Genomic DNA, 23050 nt, shown 5'->3' on the forward strand with positions numbered 1-23050 from the left:
TTTCACTTTCCGGCAAATCATTACTAAAACATGGAATCTGTATGTTCCTGCAATGGACATAGATCCCTGCCAGCTGCCTTGCCTGTGCCCAGGACGAGAAAAGGTGCTTTGCTTCCCCTCACAATGGGTGGATGCTGCCGCTGTCCTTGAACTGATCAATAAGCTCAAATCCACTGGCTCAGCTGTGGCCCTGGAACAGCTTTTCCTTCAATGCCTTTAAGAGGCTCATCTGATCAACCCCATCTTTTCCGCTGGTTTGTCCCCCATATGAACACGGCAGGCGTTACCTTCATGCTTATAAAGAAACCGAAACCAACACTGGACCCCGCCATACTGGCCTCTTATAGACTTATCTCCAGCCTTCTTGTAATATCTAACATGGTTCTATGTGAAAATGTCTGCAGGTAAATGTAGTCAGCAAAAAGTCATTTTAATAAAGTTAGTCATTCAATAAAAACTATGCCAGGTCTGAAAATGTTGCCAGTAAATAAGGTCACCAAAACACCTATTTTTAAATACACAAAAGCACAAGGCTGCAACCCTAAATATGAACTCCATTCCTAAACCGTCCCCTAACTCGAATTACACCACTTATCCTACCCTAAATTCTCACAGAACAGGAACCCTTCAGCACACGAATGCACTTTATTTGCATATTAGCGAATGCAAAATAAAGAGCAAATCAACAGTGAACCTGTCTCCAATACAATCACCAGGTCGCCACAAATTACACAGCCCTAGCCCTGACCCAAACCCTTCCTGTAATACTAACCTTACCTTAATTGCAACTCTAACACTTACCCTAATGATTACTTTACCCTAACCACTAGGTTTAACCTAACTGCTATCCTACGCCAACACCACCAGCCCTTTCCATCCTCTGTATCCATTTCTTTAACACTTCCCCAAACCAATACCCAAACCCTTCAGCTGACACAGAATCTCGTCTAACCACTAACCAAACCTGAACATATTTACTCTAACCCTAACCCCTATCCTTCCCCTAACCCTAAACCAGGCAATAACAAGCCCACTAAATACTCTTTTACCTAACAATTACTGTAGCAACACTACCAATTTTGGCTACTTTTCAGCTGCGTTTTTGACTACTTTTTGCTTGGCATCGTTTTCACTGCAGAGGTATTTTCACCACGACATTTTCACAGACTATTTTTGATGGCTATATTTTGTCGGGATACCTGTAACATGATGTGCTGGTTCTGTTGGAGCGCTTGGTGGCAGAAAATATGGCTGACCACCACATCCTGCTTTATTATGACATGACATGCAATTTGCAAATTGGAAGTATGTCAGGATGATGCAAAGTAGGAGTATACTGATGCTGTGAAAAGGCGGCATTTAGAGCTATTTTTAACTGGGCATGAATTGCTTTTTGTAGAGCCAGTTCAACATCCAGATGCATACTGGTCGCTGCACTGATGCCTTGAAAGCATTTCCGGAAACCTTAGTGAAGACACAATTGCCACATTTGCTAAGGTAACATTACCAGCTTGAACACTCGTGCACATGTTGTTATTACACCGGTGGTAAAACAAGCAGCATGTTGTCATTGTGCTGGGGCTACAATGAGCAAAACTGTTGTAATGACAAGGTTTATGCTACGCACCAGCGTAATGACAAAAGATGTGTTGGAATTAGGGCGCTACAAAACCCTTCATGTGCATCTCTTAGCGCCAGGTCTAACGCCGCAATGTTTGTGTTCGTGTTTTGGGTGCTTCCAACGGTGCGGATGTTAACGTTTCTGCACTGCAAACATGCAGCCATATTGTGCAATTTCACTGTCACTACAACCAGACAAATACCTTCCCTGCTCCTGCACTAGAGCAGTGCAAATTGGATGAATCTCCCCCAATGCGTGCCAGCACACACAACCCTCTTCCGATCTGAAGCCATACAATGGGCTGACAGTATTTCCTAAGCATTTGCACACGAATGGTGTTGAGGAGCATCTCATGGTCCTCTCTGTAGCCGGCGTCAGTTTCCAAAATATGACATTTGGATTTCCAGATGCGGACATCATCATCTTTTCCTATAAAAGCAAAGATAATTTAAATGTACAAAACGTCCACGACCACGAAGGGACTCGAACCCTCAATCTTCTGATTCGAAGTCAGACGCCTTATCCATTAGGCCACGCGGTGGACTGGTTGCAATATATGTGTACATGTATAAATAGCGTTCTCCAACACATTGCAAGTGCCATCTTGTCTGTCTATGAGGTTAGACCAGAGTCAATCCCCTCATTCTTTATGGAAGTGATATGTTGAACACATATAAAGATGAAGGCCCATTTAAATATACAGCCCAGATCTAAAGTACAGGAACCAGTCTCTCACGCGTTTTACTTCTTTCTCTCTGTCTCGCTTCATCCCCGCCTGTCCCCAAATATTGTTCTCTCCTTTTCCGCCTGTATTCTCTCTATCCGTGGACTTCTGAGGCTGTGTCTTAATCGATGCAGCTCTCATGTTCATCTAATTAACTAAACAGATGAAGATGTGTCCTGGTCACCTGCATCACCACATGCCACAGCGCCTTCTTTATGCACACTTATAAAAAAAAAAGCAACACCAAAAACAACATACAGCCGCTTCCTAGATCCACAAGCTTCTGAAAATGTGGGGGGTTGTGAGCTGGCAGAAGCCGCTTTAACGGAGTGACCATGCTAGGTCACAAGGGCCAGAGAGGAAGAGGAGGAGTAAGGGGAGAAAACATTAGTCAATAGACAGAGTTGAATGCAGACCCTTTAGGCCCAAATGCAACAACTGGCGACAAGCCATAAGTCCCACGCCGCAAGACGACGTCCACTGCACTCTGCAGTTCCTACGCGACTGCAGTCCGCAGTTCCACTTGACACTGACTGCAGTGGCGTCCCATGCCGGCATCCCGACTCCGAGGTCAGGATGGTCTGCGTTCCAACATTACTGTTCCGCTGTGATCCGCAACTCCGCTTGCCACCAGCACTGTGTGGCGTCCCGTGCCCTCATCCAGAGACCTGGGTCAGGAAGTCCACGTACACTCTGAGGATGTACTCTGCTCAGCTGTTTCCTTTGACGCAACAGGCCCGGATGCATTGCCATACCTGTATCCGCCACAGAGGGGTAAGAAAAGATGAGAACATTAAAGGATAAAGGCAACCGGTAAACAGAAGGTGTGGACCAGGAGGTATTTGCATCACCGGGAGGCCTGGAACAGCAGCAAGATGGACGAGCAGCCAGCTGAGCAGCAAGCAAGGCAGAGCTCAAGCGCATGGGCCACTTTCCTTTGAAAACCCCCACCATTCCCATTGCAGCTCCAATTCGACAAAGGTCCCCGGTGGGCAGAATGGGTGCAAGATTTCACCGATTTCATAGGTGCTGCAGGGTAAGAAAAGTCTCTGGCCATATCTGGCATGATCACAAATGTGTTGGGCAATGAGATGAACGGTAAAATAAAGACCATACCGTAAGAAGAAAGAACACCGTATGACACCCGTGTGGGGGCACTGAACAAGAAATTAATCATCCAGCCCAACAGCGACTACAGAAATTAATACACTGCCGTTTGCGAGCTTTGCTGATGATGAGTCTACTAGGCTGAGGGTGATAGAAGGGTGTACATCGTCTACATTCTGGAAGCAGTTGCTGAAGCAGCCGCTGACCATTGACACAGTCACTGAGCTGGCCAGAGTGCATGAGAGGGTAGATCTGCAGACCACAGCCATTGAAACACAGAAAAAGAAGACAGAGAAAGATGAAACGGTGGCTGCTCTCATGACACCAAGAGGGCCGGTCAACCGGCTCATGGGAGGACCAGTTACATCGAGGGGGCCTACTCGATATCCATACCAACAAACAGGCAGTCAGCTAGAGCACAACGGATATGTTTCAGGTGCGGATTCGCATTTCCGCACACCGGAACATGCCCAGCAATTTGTGAGGCATGCTCCAAATGTGGAAGAGAAGGACACTTTCACACCGTGTGCCAAGAAGGCAGACCTTTTCTGACAGCAAGGCCACCACAGACAACCATGTGGAGACCATCAATGAGGGCTTCCCAACAAACAACATGGAGGATACCACGGCCATACTCGCAGATGCCACAAAGAGTGATCAGAGCGATGGAACCGGTTCTGAAATTTGAGGTGGCGACATACAAAGAAATACCACACTAGTACGTGGAATATGCTGATCCATACGAGAATGAATTTAAAAACCACTGAGATAATGTGGAAATGCTACAGGAGTTTTATATAGACTACACAGACGAATATTTTAATCTAATGCAAGGGGACCAGGAAGCCGAGGAAGGCCCAAGGGTGATGATTGACATGGGGCCTGCTACACATTGCTTCCTCATGGACATTGGAGCAACAGTGAGCATCATGGGAGAACACAAATTTCTCAAAATGGGTGCTAGGAAGATACTGCAAAAGAGAAAGATCTAGGCTCAATAGCCATCAATGTGGGTTGCACACCTCAATAACTACCCATCCATTTGTCAATTTCAACTGACACTCGCACAACGAGGACGCTCGGCCAATGCCACGATACACGTGATAAGAAGCCCTATAGATGGGTGGTCCCTGCTCAGTTACAAAACGGTGAAATCAATAGGACTCATGTATATAAACTGCCAAGATACGGAAGTGGTAAGGTGCGGTATGGGGCCCTGACAGCTAACGCACAGTGTGGCAAGATTATCACACAGACCCATTTCTAAAGAACAAGTGCGATAAACATTCCCGACCCTCTTCAAGGGACTGGGAAAATAGAAATGGAGCGTCAACTAGCTCCACATCGATGAAAAGGTGCGCCCAGTACCCCAACAGCCCCGGAGGGTTTGGTTTCATTTGCAACAGGCAGTGTCTCAGGAGGTTCAACAGCTGTAGCAAAATGAAATCATTAAGAAGGCGGTAGGGCCCACACCATGGATTTCAACCCTAGTGGTGGTTCCCAAGGAAGGAAGGCGCATCAGGATATGCTTCGACATGAGCGTAGCCAACACAGCCATCCAAGGAGAACGCCACCGCAGACCAAAAATAGAGATATGATCGTGCAGCTTAACAGAGCCACAACAGTTTACAAGCTTGATCTATCTCAAGGATATCACCAGCTGGGACTGCATCCCTCATCCCATGTGATCATCACATATGCGACACATAGTGGCCTTTTTAGATATATATGCCTTAATTTCGGCATCTCTTCGGCAGCAGAGATGTTTCAGGAAGCCATCAGGTAAGTACTGTTATCGATAAAGACCGATTTTAATTACAGCGATGACATTTTGGTATACAAAACCTCACAGAATGAACACGATCAGGCACTTATGGTATGTGAAGCATTGCAAACGCCAGGCCTCACTCTAAATTTTGACAAATGCAACATAAAGAAAAAGAAGCTGCGATTCTATGGACACGCCTTTTCAGACGAGGGAACGAAGCCAGGCCCAGACAAGGTACGCACCATAACTGACCTAGTGGCACCCACAACGGTATCAGAGGTGAGGTCGACCCGTGGGTCCTTTTCAAGGCTATGTAGTATGGTCCAAAGCCCCCTATGGGGTCCTTAGTGGTATACTGCGATTGGTCCTGTGATTACAGCTGGGCTCTTGAGGGGCCCTAATTATCCGTTGTGCGCGGCGTTATTGCGTCCTGCTCTGTGTCGGCTGCCCTCATTTGGGACATAAGAGTCCACAATGTACCTATACAATAAGAAAACTTTTTCCAAAAAAGTCAACACAATAAGACAAAATAAAACAAAAACCTTTTGCACCGAGCCCAAAACATGAGAAAACTGCGTAGAAAATCTATTTCTTTTTTCAAAAACAAATGCGAGGTATCCTGGGGGGCAGGATGACAGTTTTGAAAGCTGGTTGCGATTGGGGTCATTTACCCTTGGGCTGTCGATCCTCCCCCTCCTCTGAGCCTAGGAGGCTTAATAGCTATTAGGCATTCCTTTGGCCCATTAGATACATCTTTCATCCCAATTCAGAGGATATTTAGTTTAACAAATAGATGCTAGTCCTTAGAGTTGTGAACCATCTAAAGGCTGGGCTGAGCAATAAAGTGTTTGTCTACGTCATAGGGATATATTGATTGTGTGTGGGCAGGCTTGTGTCCTCTGCCAGTGTATGTTTCCTTCTGTTGTAACATTAATGAGTGTTTGCTGGTAGATGGTCTGCTCTACAAGATGAGAACGTTGACAAGATCTTGCTGAAGGCCCCCTTTCCAATTGGTGCCCCAGACTAAATGTCAGTTTAGTGCTGCCTTATGCCTGCAACCTCCTCAATGTGCGAGTGCTTAAGCAATCCCAAGCAAAGGGCTGGGGCCACCCCTGCTCGCATCCATATGGGTGCACTTCACAGCACTTACAACTCTTTGAGAAGAAGTGCTGGATCATTTATCAAAATGCAGCACTTTATAAAGGATGGCAACCAAAACAACAATCTCTTGGCGAAGAAGCAAGTGTCCAGTCCTTTGGGCCACCTGGGCTGGTTAAGATTCCTTTCATATACTTTCTATGCTACTCTTCCATCACAGCCACCCCTCCTCTGATTGCCTGAGAAAGGCAAGTGTTGCTATGACAAAGTGTCAGAAGAGGCCACTGAGCACAGCCCCTGAGCAAGTTAGGCTGAGAGCTAAATTGGCTCACAGCCTGCCAACCAACTTAGTCAGGAAAGTGAAATGTTTGCCCAGGGCATTCATATTTCACGCCGAACTTTAATTGAACCCGAGGTTTGTGTCTCCCATAAGCCATAGCACTTCTTTTATGGCAATGCGTGGAGTGTCTCCCTTACTCCTTCCCTTCATCTCCCAATTCCAAGATCCCTGTTGCACATGGGATACAATGTATCTATTTGAGAGGGAGAGCAAAAGAGAGGGAGAGACACGGTTTGACAGTAGCAAAGTGAGAAAGTGAAATGGAAGCTCTCTGCAGACGCCAGTGGTAGGAGCACAGGAAGGACTCACATTTCTTTTGCCTTGTTTGGCATTTTTCATGTGCTGGTATAATTTATTTATTAAACATTAATATAGTATCTTCATCCAAGGCGTTGTACGTATTACAAAAAGTACAAAAATAAGGTAAACCACAACCAAGGCATGAAACGAGAGACGTCTAATGCTTTCTTTAGCCCTTCATGTCTTTTTCAGCCTTGCTCTGCCATGTGATGTTCTGCTAAATGTGGATTCCAGATTTTGTGCGGTCCTCACCAACCTGGACCATGGACTTTGACTGCTCTCTGCACTACATGCTCAAATTCTACTTTTCATACAAAACAGGCACACCAGCAAAGCCGCCCATGCATGTCATTTGAACACCCCTCCCAACCAATATCAAACATCAGAACACTGCACCTCTGCAACCAACTTACATACCACAACCCATGGCAGAACATCCCTTGGCACCACAGGCATATAAAGCACCCCTTCATGCAAAAACACCTTCATGCTTTTGGCACAGAACACCTGGCAACCGATCCACACATAGAGTGCAGGATACTTCCAGTGTGCATGCGTCAACACAAAAGCAAAGCCATCTTGCATTTCCCTCTTCTCCTCACTAATGTAACCCATCCCTCTCTCTCTAAGATCCTGCGGAGCCCCTGGAGACCATGCAAATGGCGCTGGATCGGGTATCAAACCCAGTAACATACCATAACCTTGATTTATGGGATCTGGGTCATCTGCCCCCGCAGTAAAACTGCTCGGGCCCCCGTTTTGTCTGTTCATTGACAACGGGGGCCCAGCCCATTTTTGTCCACCTCCTCCATTGTTAAGTATGCAGGGGACACCCCCGCAATCCCTGAGGCTACAGATACCTAACATGGGGAGCAGGGGACACCTCCAAACCCTGCTCCTCATGTTCCGGTATTTTGGCACCCAAATTGTTGGAAAAAATTCGAACTAATGGTAGTGACCGAATTGGGTCAACTCTACCATGCGATCAATATTTTCGGAACAATTTGGGTAATACCTCTTTAAGTGCATTGTGGGATTTATAGTGAACTAGCAGTGACATACGCTCACCTTCCCACCCCAGCACGAAAGGCTTAAATATGCATTCCTCCATTCGTATCCGTAGAGGAACGCGATTGTTTATACCATTTACCTAAACTGGCTTATTTTCTTGCCTTATACGTTGATCAATAGCTGATCTTCCTTTCAAATGCAGCAGTTTAATTGTTTTGCACTTTAGTTCAGGTTTTTTTCTTTCCGTTGAAAATATTGTTTCGACTACCCACGAATTTCTAAGTTTATTATTCCTGCATTTGTTGCCAGTTACAAACCCAGAGTTGTCTATATTTGTCCTGTTTTTGTTATAGGGTTCAGTGTTATACTATACAGTCTGCAGGTGGCGCTACTGAGTCCTTGAAAACAGCTTCTTTTATATTAGTCCTTAGTCCTCCTATTTAGTCCAACCCATGCAAACCCAATCTCTTTATTATACGCTAATTAGGTATAGGTTAGCGCCAACAGCGTAGATAAGAGAATGGCGAGTTGTGCATGGCTACCAGAAGCGCTGCTAGTAAGTGTCCCTGCCCTCCTGCCCCTGCAAGTGGGACGTTGAGTGATTGTGTTAGTGAGATACCTGTATTCCCGTACAATATCCATGTTTTCTCTTTTAAATAATAAAATCTCAATCATGAAAGGAGTCATTCTGGATTTTCCAGATTTGCTCATGAAATTTCACCGATTGGACGCTTGGCTATGCTTTTCTGCTAAAAGGTGAAATCTTAAACTAGAATTACAGTAGATAACAAAAATATGCTACTGCAAGTACTTCTCCTTCTTGAACAGAGTATATTGAGGGACTGGAACGTACTGTTCACGTGGTTCCATGGTGTAATGGTTAGCACTCTGGACTCTGAATCCAGCGATCCGAGTTCAAATCTCGGTGGGACCTAGGTTTTTTTGAAAAAAAACATTTAACATAAAAATGTTATGTCGACTTAATGTTAACAGGACGTGTCTTGCTATTTTTACTTGCAAATGGTGGCAGAAGTGACTTGTGTGTTTGGAGACGGTACACATGGTACTTTCATAGTCTTTATTTAAACAGAGAAGGCGTTCCCAGGTTTCTGCAACAGAACTTCAATTTCTCTGCCTTTCATCTCTTAGTGTTCTCTCTGAGCAGCAGGTCAGCAAAGTATTCGGGAAACAGTTGCATAGCATCTAACATTCTGTGCTCATTAATCTTGCTTACTGTCCTAAATCTACGTCCTTGCTTACTGTCCTAAATGTAAGTTGATGACTCTCCCATGACCGCAGAATCCCTTTTTTAGGGGCATGTTTTATCGCCTGGAACTGACAGGGGACCCTCTATCTAATACCTCTTTTTTTTTAGATGTACTCTCTTTGTACCCCTAAAACAGTTCAATCACATTGAGCTGGTTATGTATCAAACTCCCACATAACCTATTTCCTCCTCTTATTTAATGTGAACCAGCAGACCTTGAGACTCGCCACTTCAAGGACTATATGTCTTCTCAGTCTTTCTTTCATATCCATGTATGTTGTTGTTGCTTTTACATGTTTTTCAGATTGACACCAATGGAATGTTATTACACGTTTAATTCACTGAAAAGGAAAACGGACAACTGGTTCAAGAAGTAAGAACCATTTGCTGAGTTTTCCCGCTCGTTACCGCGTGTGTCTTGGTTTTGCACGTGATGTGCATGAAAACATATGTGCCTATATAGTATGGTTATAAAATGTAATATGTTGTTTTGGCAGCATCTCTAGAAACCATCTTAACATAAATCATGTTTCCCTTATATCTCCCATCTGCATTTCTCTTTGAAAGTCTTGATTTATTTTTCACTTTCCGGCAAATCATTACTAAAACACGGAATCTGTATGTTCCTGCAATGGACATAGATCCCTGCCAGCTGCCTTGCCTGTGCCCAGGACGAGAAAAGGTGCTTTGCTTCCCCTCACAATGGGTGGATGCTGCCGCTGTCCTTGAACTGATCAATAAGCTCAAATCCACTGGCTCAGCTGTGGCCCTGGAACAGCTTTTCCTTCAATGCCTTTAAGAGGCTCATCTGATCAACCCCATCTTTTCCGCTGGTTTGTCCCCCATATGAACACGGCAGGCGTTACCTTCATGCTTATAAAGAAACCAACACTGGACCCCGCCATACTGGCCTCTTATAGACTTATCTCCAGCCTTCTTGTAATATCTAACATGGTTCTATGTGAAAATGTCTGCAGGTAAATGTAGTCAGCAAAAAGTCATTTTAATAAAGTTAGTCATTCAATAAAAACTATGCCAGGTCTGAAAATGTTGCCAGTAAATAAGGTCACCAAAACACCTATTTTTAAATACACAAAAGCACAAGGCTGCAACCCTAAATATGAACTCCATTCCTAAACCGTCCCCTAACTTGAATTACACCACTTATCCTACCCTAAATTCTCACAGAACAGGAACCCTTCAGCACACGAATGCACTTTATTTGCATATTAGCGAATGCAAAATAAAGAGCAAATCAACAGTGAACCTGTCTCCAATACAATCACCAGGTCGCCACAAATTACACAGCCCTAGCCCTGACCCAAACCCTTCCTGTAATACTAACCTTACCTTAATTGCAACTCTAACACTTACCCTAATGATTACTTTACCCTAACCACTAGGTTTAACCTAACTGCTATCCTACGCCAACACCACCAGCCCTTTCCATCCTCTGTATCCATTTCTTTAACACTTCCCCAAACCAATACCCAAACCCTTCAGCTGACACAGAATCTCGTCTAACCACTAACCAAACCTGAACATATTTACTCTAACCCTAACCCCTATCCTTCCCCTAACCCTAAACCAGGCAATAACAAGCCCACTAAATACTCTTTTACCTAACAATTACTGTAGCAACACTACCAATTTTGGCTACTTTTCAGCTGCGTTTTTGACTACTTTTTGCTTGGCATCGTTTTCACTGCAGAGGTATTTTCACCACGACATTTTCACAGACTATTTTTGATGGTTATATTTTGTCGGGATACCTGTAACATGATGTGCTGGTTCTGTTGGAGCGCTTGGTGGCAGAAAATATGGCTGACCACCACATCCTGCTTTATTATGACATGACATGCAATTTGCAAATTGGATGTATGTCAGGATGATGCAAAGTAGGAGTATACTGATGCTGTGAAAAGGCGGCATTTAGAGCTATTTTTAACTGGGCATGAATTGCTTTTTGTAGAGCCAGTTCAACAACCAGATGCATACTGGTCGCTGCACTGATGCCTTGAAAGCATTTCCGGAAACCTTAGTGAAGACACAATTGCCACATTTGCTAAGGTAACATTACCAGCTCGAACACTCGTGCACATGTTGTTATTACACCGGTGGTAAAACAAGCCGCATGTTGTCATTGTGCTGGGGCTACAATGAGCAAAACTGTTGTAATGACAAGGTTTATGCTAAGCACCAGCTTAATGACAAAAGATGTGTTGGAATTAGGGCGCTACAAAACCCTTCATGTGCATCTCTTAGCGCCAGGCCTAACGCCGCAATGTTTGTGTTCGTGTTTTGGGTGCTTCCAATGGTGCGGATGTTAACGTTTCACCAATGCAAACATGCAGCCATATTGTGTAATTTCACTGTCACTACAACCAGACAAATAGCTTCCCTGCCCCTGCACTAGAGCAGTGCAAATTGGATGAATCTCCCCCAATGCATCCCAGCACACACAACCCTCTTCCGACCTCAAGCCATACAATGGGCTGACAGTATTTCCTAAGCATTTGCACACGAATGGTGTTGAGGAGCATCTCATGGTCTTCTCTGTAGCCGGCTTTAGTTTCCAAAATATGACATCTGGATTTCCAGATGCGGACATCATCAACTTTTCCTATAAAAGCAAAGATGATTTAAATGAACAAAACGAATGAACAAAACGTCCCCGACCACAAAGGGACTCGAACCCTCAATCTTCTGATTCAAAGTCAAATGATACCATGACATAATCTATTCTAGAGGAGCTACCATGCACCCACGAGTAATAGGAATATTCCCTTGATTTGGGATGAAACAGATGCCAGGAGTCGTGGAGATCATGATGTTCAGCTATGGTGGCCCATTTCTATGCTGCTTTCGGGAGGGTAATGAAGTGGGAGAATGGAACAAAAGGCTCCCACCAATCCCCTCACACCCCTGGCCTAGAGGATCACGGCCTAGGCACCCGCCACGAGAGGAGTTTGCCCATCTACCAGACGACCAAATACCCTGGTACAGGAACATACGGATGTGCCAACCCACGTGCCCATGCCCACCCGCCTGCCCTGCCCATGCCGACACCTGCGGCATGGATGGACTCGACTGAACCATCCAACACTAAATCAACACATCGTTAGAGATGCCATGACGACCTAGCCAACGGTCAGCACACCCGTGCAACCATGCACACTGGACACTCCCACACCAATCCACACGAAGAACATATTCAGTGCTATGACGTAGGTGACAGACACACCCACTGACGCACATCTTTATTATTTTTCACATAGGCTTTTCAAAATGCAGAAACGCAAGACGCACAATGAACTCATCCAAAACGCTTGCTTACGCTTCTCCTAAACCCATGCATTACAATGAGAAATATAACGAAGACCTGATACTGGGGATAAAGCAATATGATACCATAACCTAAAGCGCTGTGTATCAGACGGTTCCACCTATGCACCAGGCCCAAGTAGGCCGCAAGCAAGAGCTTCCATGTACATTGAATGAGCAAGAGTACAGTTGCTGACCCTGCAGAATGAGCCCGGCGAGAGCAGATAGTCAAGGGCACAATGTTGCAAACTCGCATGCCGCAAGCCGACGCCAAGGTCACACCTGCAAATTAAGCCAGGCACACAGTGGAAAATGCAATATTAATTGTGCAGAATTCTGCCTCAACCACGGTCTCACCTCACGTGACCAAGCCGAAACTGACAGGGTGCCAGGCCCAGGAGGAGGGAGGCGCCTGGATCCCACGTTTCAAGACACAGGCAGATACAATTAAGCGACTCAATGGACATCTGCAGCGGTGGGAGTAGTCTGCCTTCCAGCATGTGAATAAATCCTCACATTGTCTGCACATACCCATAGTGATACATTGTTGCAAATGACAGGTGCACCGAAAGCTGGGAACAGCGATGGTCCCAGACTGGGGGGCTCGCGAATGGACCAATCAGAACATTGGGCTCTTATCACTGACGCCATTAACATTAGCCAATCCTACAATACCTACCATGTGACTGGTACGCCACTGAAGTTCCTGGTAAACAAGGATGTTGGGAAAGACCACTGGTAGCAATAACAGGGAAGGTGTACATGGACAACAAATGGGACATAGGAGTGATTGGCAGCAACATGGTAACAAGAGAAAATATTACAACTATTAATGAACACAATGACAGATGTTGGACGATTTGGGTCAAGTATGTACCCATGCTAACGTGGATAGAGAAGGATGAAGACCCAATAACCATACTGCCGCTGTCTGCACCTAAGGTATGCTACCAACATAGAGGAGAAGTGGACGTGGGATACAACACCAACTGTGCAAGCGTGACGGAGTTACCTGAGGGGGGAGCAGGAACAGCAGTATTAATGGACCATTACTGTGCCTGCGGAGACAAGGGATACCACACACTGCCCCCTCTGTGGAATGGTATATGCACAATGGTACACGTTAATGTACCATCACTAGTGGTGCCCCAGAAACATGTGAATGTGGCAAACTTCCCTAAAATGGATGAAGGAAACAAGAGGAAGAAGAGATCTGTACAACCTCATGAGGGGCCAGAGAACCAAAACAACGGCAACAACACTGTCCTGAATAGAAAGAAAAGACAAGGAGAACCTCTGACAGGAAATTACCTATGGGGAAGGTCGGAAACAGCACTCACTTCAATCCCGCCAGAACACAGACTATTCAGCAGAGCAGCAATGTTCTTCTCCTCAATAATACATCCGGGACTACAGGCTTACGCAAACGCAAAATGGCTCCAGATAACTCAATGGGAACTAATGATGACAATTAATTTTACAGTAAATGGATTCAACGCAATAAAAGAGGAACTGCGAGCAGTGAGGATGGTAGCACTACAGAACAGATATGTACTGGACCTCCTCACAGCAATGGAAGGAGGAGTTTGCGCAAAGATAGGACAATCATGCTGCACATTCATTCCTGCTAACGATGCTGACAATGGTACTCTGACAGAAGCAGTATCACAATTGGCCCAGATGCGCTCCAAAATGATGGATGAAAGTAAAGGTGTGAAAAAGGATGACAGCTGGTTTTCGCTATTATGGTCATGGATGCCATCTTGGCTGTCGGACGGACTGAAGATTATAGTTGGATGCATTATTTTGGCTGGAGCTGCACTGATCATAATAAGATTTTGGAAGGCCCGGAAGGCACACACCACAGACGAAATGATCGAAATGGTTGGTATGCACCCCTTGATGCTGGCAGATGATGGCCAACACACAGGCACAATAATAAAAGAAACAGAGAAGTTGCGCAACCAGATCATCACCAACCACCTGGACCCACCATCTGTGAAGCTCGAAAACCCAAGAAACCCAAGGAGCTACATAGGGAAATGGGTATACTGCACACCTGGAGGAACCTGTGTATATATGTATTGGTCATTCGAAGACCATGTCAACCACTATGGACATTTGGGAGGAGTAACTAAAATATGGAGAGTGAGAGGAGATAAGGAAAAGGATATGTTTGTGGTCGACAAGTCGACCAGAGGGGGGACTGAAGTGGGAGAATGGAACAAAAGGCTCCCACCAATCCCCTCACACCCCTGGCCTAGAGGATCACGGCCTAGGCACCCGCCACGAGAGGAGTTTGCCCATCTACCAGACGACCAAATACCCTGGTACAGGAACATACGGATGTGCCCACCCGCGTGCCCACCCGCCTGCCCTGCCCATGCCGACACCTGCGGCATGGATGGACTCGACTGAACCATCCAACACTAAATCAACACATCGTTAGAGATGCCATGACGACCTAGCCAACGGTCAGCACAGCCGTGCAAACATGCACACTGGACACTCCCACACCAATCCACACGAAGAACATATTCAGTGCTATGACGTAGGTGACGGACACACCCACTGACGCGCATCTTTATTATTTTTCACATAGGCTTTTCAAAATGCAGAAACGCAAGACGCACAATGAACTCATCCAAAACGCTTGCTCACGCTTCTCCTAAACCCATGCATTACAATGAGAAATATAACGAAGACCTGATACTGGGGATAAAGCAATATGATACCATAACCTAAAGCGCTGTGTATCAAACGGTTCCACCTATGCACCAGGCCCAAGTAGGCCGCAAGCAAGAGCTTCCATGAACATTGAATGAGCAAGAGTACAGTTGCTGACCCTGCAGAATGAGCCCGGCGAGAGCAGACAGTCAAGGGCACAATGTTGCAAACTCGCATGCCGCAAGCCAACGCCAAGGTCACACCTGCAAATTAAGCCAGGCACACAGTGGAAAATGCAATATTAATTGTGCAGAATTCTGCCTCAACCACGGTCTCACCTCACGTGACCAAGCCGAACCTGACAGGGTGCCAGGCCCAGGAGGAGGGAGGCGCCTGGATCCCACGTTTCAAGACACAGGCAGATACAATTAAGCGACTCAATGGACATCTGCAGCGGTGGGAGTAGTCTGCCTTCCAGCATATGAATAAATCCTCACATTGTCTGAACATACCCATAGTGATATATTGTTGCAAATGACAGGTACACCGCGAGCTGGGAACAGCGATGGTCCCAGACTGGGGGGCTCGCGAATGGACCAATCAGAACATGGGGCTCTTATCACTGACGCCATTAACATTAGCCAATCCTCAGGGGTCTTCATGTAACAATTTTCATGTATCAAATTGAAGGGACAACCCAAGTATACCACCTGACTAACCCTCAACCACTAATAACGCTCTCTATACGTATGCTATACTAACCCTACCACTCGAGGAACCAATCCAGAGTGGCGATAGGTTTTTTGCTAACTTTCCCAGGTGACGCAAGTAGCGCGTCATACTAAGGTAAAAAGGGCCTGCGAGCCCCACGATGAGAGAGAGAGTGTCAGGACGGACGCGTACGATCCTTGACCCATCCCTGCCGTTTTGTTTAATAAACAGCAGAATCACCTTGCTTCTTGCGTGTGTCTCATACTCATTTTTTGGGATATACGGGAGGAGTTGGGGCCTCCCTGCCCGGAGGTCCGCGGACGGCCCAGCCGACCCCGGGAGAATTTCCCCCCGACAGTAAGTTGGGTGGAGGAGGATCTGTCCACATCTGAGAAAGAGCAACATTAAAGTCACCTGCCCACACAACCTCCTATTTCCTATATATATTCATAATGAGGACCCGCCACACTGCAATTGCACCTGCCAATATTAGGTAACATCCCCCATCATCCCCAATTTGGTTATGGAGTTTAAATTCAAACGAACGGTGGATATAAGTAGCTACCCCACAATTGGGAGGCCTACTGTCGCATGCTAGGTGTGTTTCTTGTAAACATAAAATATTCACATTTTGATCCTTTGCATAACTCGTGATCAGGCGCACTTTCTGACAGTTGGTAAATATACGTATATTCCAGGTTAACAGAGAAATATTCACGCCGGACCCTTTATCGTCTATAGGGATTCCCATACTGTAGTCTAACATATATTTCCAGCAGGTATTTATACAATGGCCATGGACCCCTGTGATATTTGTTTGTTTGTTTATTTACTTCTATAGCGCACCTGACCCAGAGGTATGTGGGTGCTTGTGAGTTAGAGGACGGTTACATGTTACACAATTCACACACTTGTTACATAAGGCACAGGTACAGGCAAGAATACAGTAGTGCACATAATAATAGCATGAATTCCAACAAGAACGACGAGAAGATGCATGTGGTACATGTGTAAATAGAGGGGAGGGTGCCTTTGCCTAGTAGTCAAAGGATGCGTGGCTCTTAGAGAAAGAGTTGTTAATTCTTGTTGAGTAGCCAGGCGATGGCACTGCTCCTGAATATTTTGAAGGTTTGGGCGGATTTGAGACCGCGTGGGAGTGTGTTCCATAGTTGGGAGGCCATGACCGGAAAGCTGAAGCCTCCTGCTCTTTTTAGGTTGTATCTGGGTACCATTAGGCATGGGGAGTTGGAGTTTCTCGTAGTGCGAGTAGAGGATCTCAATGTGAATTTGTCAGTTACATAAGGTTGGGCTAGTTGATTTAGCGCTTTGTATGTAAGGCAGAGCGTTTTCAGGTCGATCTTTTCTTGTATGGAGAGCCATTTACCTTGTTTTCTAGTTGCAGAGATGTGCTCGCTTCTGGGTATGTTCAAGGCGGCTCTAAGCGCATTGTTTTGCAAGATCTGTAGTTTATTTAGCATAGATTTATTGGCGCCTAGGTAGAGACCATTACAGTAATCCAGTTTTGACTGTATGAGTGCTCTGGCTAGTATAAGGCAGCTGTTGGATTATAGTAAAGGTCTGCATGCCCTGATCAGTTTGCCTGTGTAGGCCGTTGCTGAGGCAGTCATGTTCACTTGTTTGGTTAGATTGAAGTTGGCGTCAAGGTAAAAGCCTAATGTTTTTACATCTTTGGCAATGTGTATGTTATTCCCATCTATGCATATACTGGTGTAATTTGGGCTAAGTTTATTTAAGTTGGTGTGTGAACCAACCAGGAGAATTTCAGTCTTATCATCATTCAGACAGAGGCCGTGAAGGGCCATCGATGCCTGAATGATGGAGTAGATTTCGTCTATTAGCAATACATCTGTGTCATAGATGCCTGACAAGGGTAGGAGTATCTGGGTGTCATCTACATAGTTGGTGTAGGTGACACCCATAAGGTTACAATTATCAAACAGTGGCTTTGTAAAAATATTGTACCAAGTAGGCGAAACACATGAGCCTTGGGGGAATCAATGATTGATGGGTATAGGGTTAGCGTCTGTCGCGGATGAGAAGACACGTATAGTCCTATTGTTAAGAAATTACTAAATCCAGGTGATGGCAGAGCTCGAGAAGTGGGCTATCGTTGCGAGGTGATCACAGAGTACCTTGTGGTCGACCAAGTCGAATGCAGCCGACATGTCTAGGAGGAGTAGGATGGCCATTCTTCATTTATCTTTTAGATCGTCAATCTGGCTTTTGAATTTGTCTAAAGGGAAGCGGAACCTCTGTACCCAGCAGGAGCCTATGATACTTATCCATCCAACCTCTTTACACGACACAGCCACGCAAACCCAAACAACACTTCAACACAACTTGTCTTGAACAATCCCCTTGGAACCAACCCCCTACCCACACCAGAAACAAAAACATACATGCTCCCCAATCCCCTAGCCCACCCTGGTCATCTCCAACAAGTTACCCCAAACAATGCCGTCTTTGCCTCCAGGCACTGGGGCTATCGGCGGCTGGATTGACTCCATGTTACTGAAGGCCTAATACCATATCTATTGCTTTATTACCAGTAGCTAGTGGGTTCCATATGTTTGGTCCCGCTACATGAGGACACATAAGCACCCACCATTAGGGCACCACCACGTCTTAAACATAACAGGGTGGCTGCAGTGAAGACACTAAGGTGATCTGCAGGGGGAGCCCCTCGGATCTGGGATGTCCATAGCAAAGCGTTCTGCAGCCTCAGGGGATGTAAACCAGGAGACCGTGCCATTGTGTACTAGCCTGAGCTTGGCTGGAAATAACATTGAGTAGCGAACATCCTTTCTTCTCAGGATATATTTTACTGACTGAAAGGTTTTTCTTTGATCCTGCACTTGTGGACTGAAATCAGGGAAAAGGCAAATATTTGCCAACACCCAACGCAGCTCTGTCTTTTCTCTGGCAGCGCAGAGAAGGACATCTCTATCACGGTAACTGAAGATCCGAGCTATGATGGCCCTCTCTGGGACCTGTTCGTCAAAGACCTATGTGCACGCTCTACCATGAACATTTTCGTGACCGGTGGATTTTCCAGGACTTCCATGAGCAGTTTCTCGGCCACTCCTGTTATTCGAATGTTATTCCTGCTGGATCTTTATTCGAGGTCATCATTCTTGGCCACCACTTTCTTGATTGTTTGTTGAAGAGTGGCGACCTCACATTGCAAAACCGCCACTTTATCTTCCCCATCACTGATCCTCTGTTCCGCCTCAGTCATATGGCCACAGAGCTTATCGATCTGAACTGCATATACATCCACTTTGCATGTTAAAGCATCTATTTTGGCCCTGAGGTTGTCAGTGCTGTTCTTCAGGGCTAGTAATGTATGATTCAAAGCAGAGACGTCTAGTCGAGATGGGCCCGGCATCTCCGCAGGTGGAGGAGTAGTCTGATCAGGCTTGGCGAACTGGTCTATTTTGGCCTGTTTTTTGGGGTTACCCATATCAGGGTGCCGGTCCGCAGTGGCACTTGTGATTCCCAGATATCGCTCTTCTTCCGATGGCTGTCACTCACAATAACAGGAGCCTCACCACAGTCTGTCAGCCAATACTTATCGGCAAGAGACCATCACAAGGGGCACAGGGGGAAGGTGGACACAGGTGATAATATCTCCAGGTGATTTACAGCCCATGCAGCGCCATGTAGTGCCCCCAGGGTCCCACGTGTCCCAAAGGTTGTATACGAATTGTTCGTTTTACAACTGTTCGAATTACAATTGACCTTTTCACAATTGACCGAATTGTGAAGGTCAATTGTAACATATATGTGGGGGGAAATCCTCCACAACCCCCCACCCAACGCCAAACCCCCCAAAACCCCTATATATATATATATATATATATATATATATATATACATATATATATATATATATATATATATATATATATATATATATATATATGTATATATACGGTCAATTGTGAAAAGGTCAATTGTGACCCTTTAAATTCGGTCAATTGTTCATTCGAACAATTGTAACCGAACAATTTGGGTAATACCGTCCCAAATGGGATCTCAACAATTTCCACAGCTATTGTGAAGGGGGTGTAGGGGTAGGTTGTGTGTCGCCCCCGGGTGTTAGTCATCCCTGGGGGCTTGCACTCCCCCACTGTACTCATGGGTAGCTGTGACAGTGTTCCGCAGTCCTTCCTTTGTCTGGGTACTTGCTGAGCCCAGCTACCACCGCCCAAGGAGTTTGGCTTATGTTCTTAATGTAGGTGGTGCTCAAGGGCCGGAGAGGCAGGTCCCCCAGTGCGGGTCAGATGGTGTGCCTATACTCCTACACGAGCCGACTGCAGAGGCCGGACAGAGCCAGAAGGGACCTGGCTAAGCGCTGCAGCGCAGGCTCCTCCTCCTGCTCCGGAGTGTAGAAGGATCTGCAACTGGTGCACTAGGTACGAGTTCCGGGCGCGATCGAGTGCCATACACTCAATCCCCCAGAGGTACGGGCTCCAGAGGGTTCCTGGGCACCTGCGCCCGATGAGGACAGTAAGCCTCCACACAGGGCACAGCGTACCTCAGGACCGCACGCTATAAGGGCTCCAAGCCACCACTCGCTTTAGGAGGATCTTAAGAGCTCCGGAGTGTCTCGATGCACCGCCGCCACCTTTAGGGACCTGGATCTCCACTCCAATGTCTTGGGGACCCACAAAAGCGGGATTCATTCACAGTATGTTTGCAGCCTTCATCAGAGCCTTCTCAGGCAGCTCCCATGTTCCACCCATGCAACAGTGCCCCCCAAGCTCAAGACTTTCAAACTCTACCTCTCTAGTCTCAATCATGCCTAGTTCTGCACAGCACAACAAAGACACGGAGGACCCTTGCTAGTTGCAAAGATGCATTGACATACTGGAGGAAGGTCACTTGCCAGAAACTATGGCACCCTCAAATAAAGCACATGAGATAATTAATTACTATGTAGGACAAGTGCAAGGAAAATATATTAGTGTCTCCAAGTCAGCATGAGCTGTCTTCTGTCTATAGCTTTCTTTCAAGAGTCCCCAAGATATTACTGGAATAGGAAAAAACTGCTTAATGAACACTTCCTCTGTGTCTTCAATAAAAGTCTTGCACATGTTTTTTAAAATTACCTGTGAACGTTTTTGAACAGGTGGACCTGGATTTGAAAAAAAGCAGTAAAACGAAATGAGCTAGCAATAACTTGTGGTAAACTGGAAAATATAATTGCACAAAATTCACCATATACGGACTGGGTAAACAATCGAAACAGGTTCATACCGGGCACCTCTGGTGGGTTCATGTCATCATCTCTAAACAAAGATAACTTGCATAGCAAACTAACATGGCTGAGTGATCTGAGTCACCATTTCTTTAAGTTTGTGAACCGAATAACATTTGTGCTTGTATGATATCAGATTGAACAAAGATGAATAGACCAACTACATTGAAACATACAGGTTAGCAAGAGGGTCTGGAATTATATTCAGCTCCATTGCGTAGCATAATAGAAGTATGGACAGATAACGGTGGTGAGCCACCGAGTTTGTAAAAGGGGAGCTCTTTGCCCTCGAATAAATCAAAATTAAAAAAGAAATCATTTAGAAGAGAGTGAGAAGCAATGACAAGCAAAAAGCAATAAGAGGGTGCAAAACAGCAAGCGCTTCAAAAAACGTTACACACCTGCCCTCAATAGGAAAATCAGGGTAGAGGCCCCAAAAGAAACAAGAGAACTAAAGGGAAAGTGCTGCTAATTATGAGTTAGGTATTAAGATAACAAACGGAAGATGGACTTTTTGATATAACAGGACAGGAACAAGAAATCTAAAATTAAAAAGAGACAAAATGACTTTAAAGTGGTAGTTCGCTCAGAAATGTTATTAACCCCATCGATCAGACGTGTATTTTGAACATACATCGATGGATCTTAAAAAAACAATCCAATGCATCTTACCTTATTTTTCTCACTTTTACACATACAAAATCGACAGCTTGGCTAACACCATCTAGTGTTAATCTTATCTGTTGATCCATCGTTAAAGTGCTTTTGCTGCAGTAATTCAGATCACCCGCCCCTAAAGCTGACATTACTAGTCAAAACGATATGCTCCACCTATTTTAATGTAATTCGTGGGCAGCACAGCCAAACGTACCCTGTCATCACACACGTCATAACGTTACCCAACGCAGAACCAGTAACATAAACACACACATCCACACAAAACGCAAAAGTTTTGTTCCTTTTCACAAAAAGGATAAAAAAGGTATAGTTAGAAGAAAACAGCAATAGTCGGGAACGTAACAAGTACTTTTATTTTTGACATAATGCTCAAAAGAGGAGATTTAGTCCACAAAAACATGTAGAACTGTTGCCAATAGAGGTTATAGCTAGCAAACATTGCATGGTTCGCATTTTTGTGTAACTGTGAACAGTGATCTTATAATGCCGATTCCATTAAGCTATTAATAAATCCCAGTCTTTTCATTCTTCAGAGAAAGTTCTTATGTTCCATCACCAATGTTTGATCGATGCACATGGCATTCTGTGAGTGAGAAGAAAGGGAGTGGTTTCACTTTAAAATGCAATAATTTCCCATCCGCACAGTTTCAGACCCTATAGGTTGCCATGTCGCTCCTTATTACTGCAACCGCGAAAAGACAGATTGCTGTCCGGCGATCGTCCCAGATAATGGTTATTACAGATGCGTTGTTGATGATTATTGTCCAACTATGTTTGAAGAAGCCGTCAACTGGAAGATTGAACCCATGACAGGCTAAAATATACTTCAGTACCAAGTTTACAATACAATATACACAGTACATAACTATGGTAACTATCAATGTACATCGCAATTAACACGTACAATGTCTATTCTTTGCATCAAATTGAACATTCATCTGTAATATCGTTAATCATTTAGCATACAGCACACATGCCATCCTCACTCACATAAATATTATGTAAAGGTATGCTTACATTATGTCTTGAGTTTCCATTCTCTCTATGTGATGGATGACCAACCGCTCCGAAAGACAGATCTCAGTAATAGAAACTCAACTTAACTATGTCCGCTTTCAATATAATTCTGTCCATTGGTTAAATAATGTCA

The 23050-nt window shown here is 45.2% G+C and overlaps 2 non-coding genes across 2 annotated transcripts; one reads left to right on the forward strand and one right to left on the reverse strand.

Annotated features, from left to right (window-relative positions):
- Positions 1 to 2089: 2089 nt before the first annotated feature.
- Positions 2090 to 2162, reverse strand: TRNAR-UCG (transfer RNA arginine (anticodon UCG)). The gene has a single exon. It is a non-coding gene; the product is annotated as a tRNA-Arg (tRNA).
- A 6669-nt stretch (positions 2163 to 8831) lies between these two features.
- Positions 8832 to 8903, forward strand: TRNAQ-CUG (transfer RNA glutamine (anticodon CUG)). Its single transcript has one exon. It is a non-coding gene; the product is annotated as a tRNA-Gln (tRNA).
- The last annotated feature ends 14147 nt before the right edge of the window (positions 8904 to 23050 follow it).

Source organism: Ambystoma mexicanum, assembly GCF_040938575.1.
Source record: "Ambystoma mexicanum isolate Mex_15411 chromosome 12 unlocalized genomic scaffold, UKY_AmexF1_1 Mex_chr12_unloc.2, whole genome shotgun sequence".
In the NCBI taxonomy this organism is placed as follows: domain Eukaryota; kingdom Metazoa; phylum Chordata; class Amphibia; order Caudata; family Ambystomatidae; genus Ambystoma; species Ambystoma mexicanum.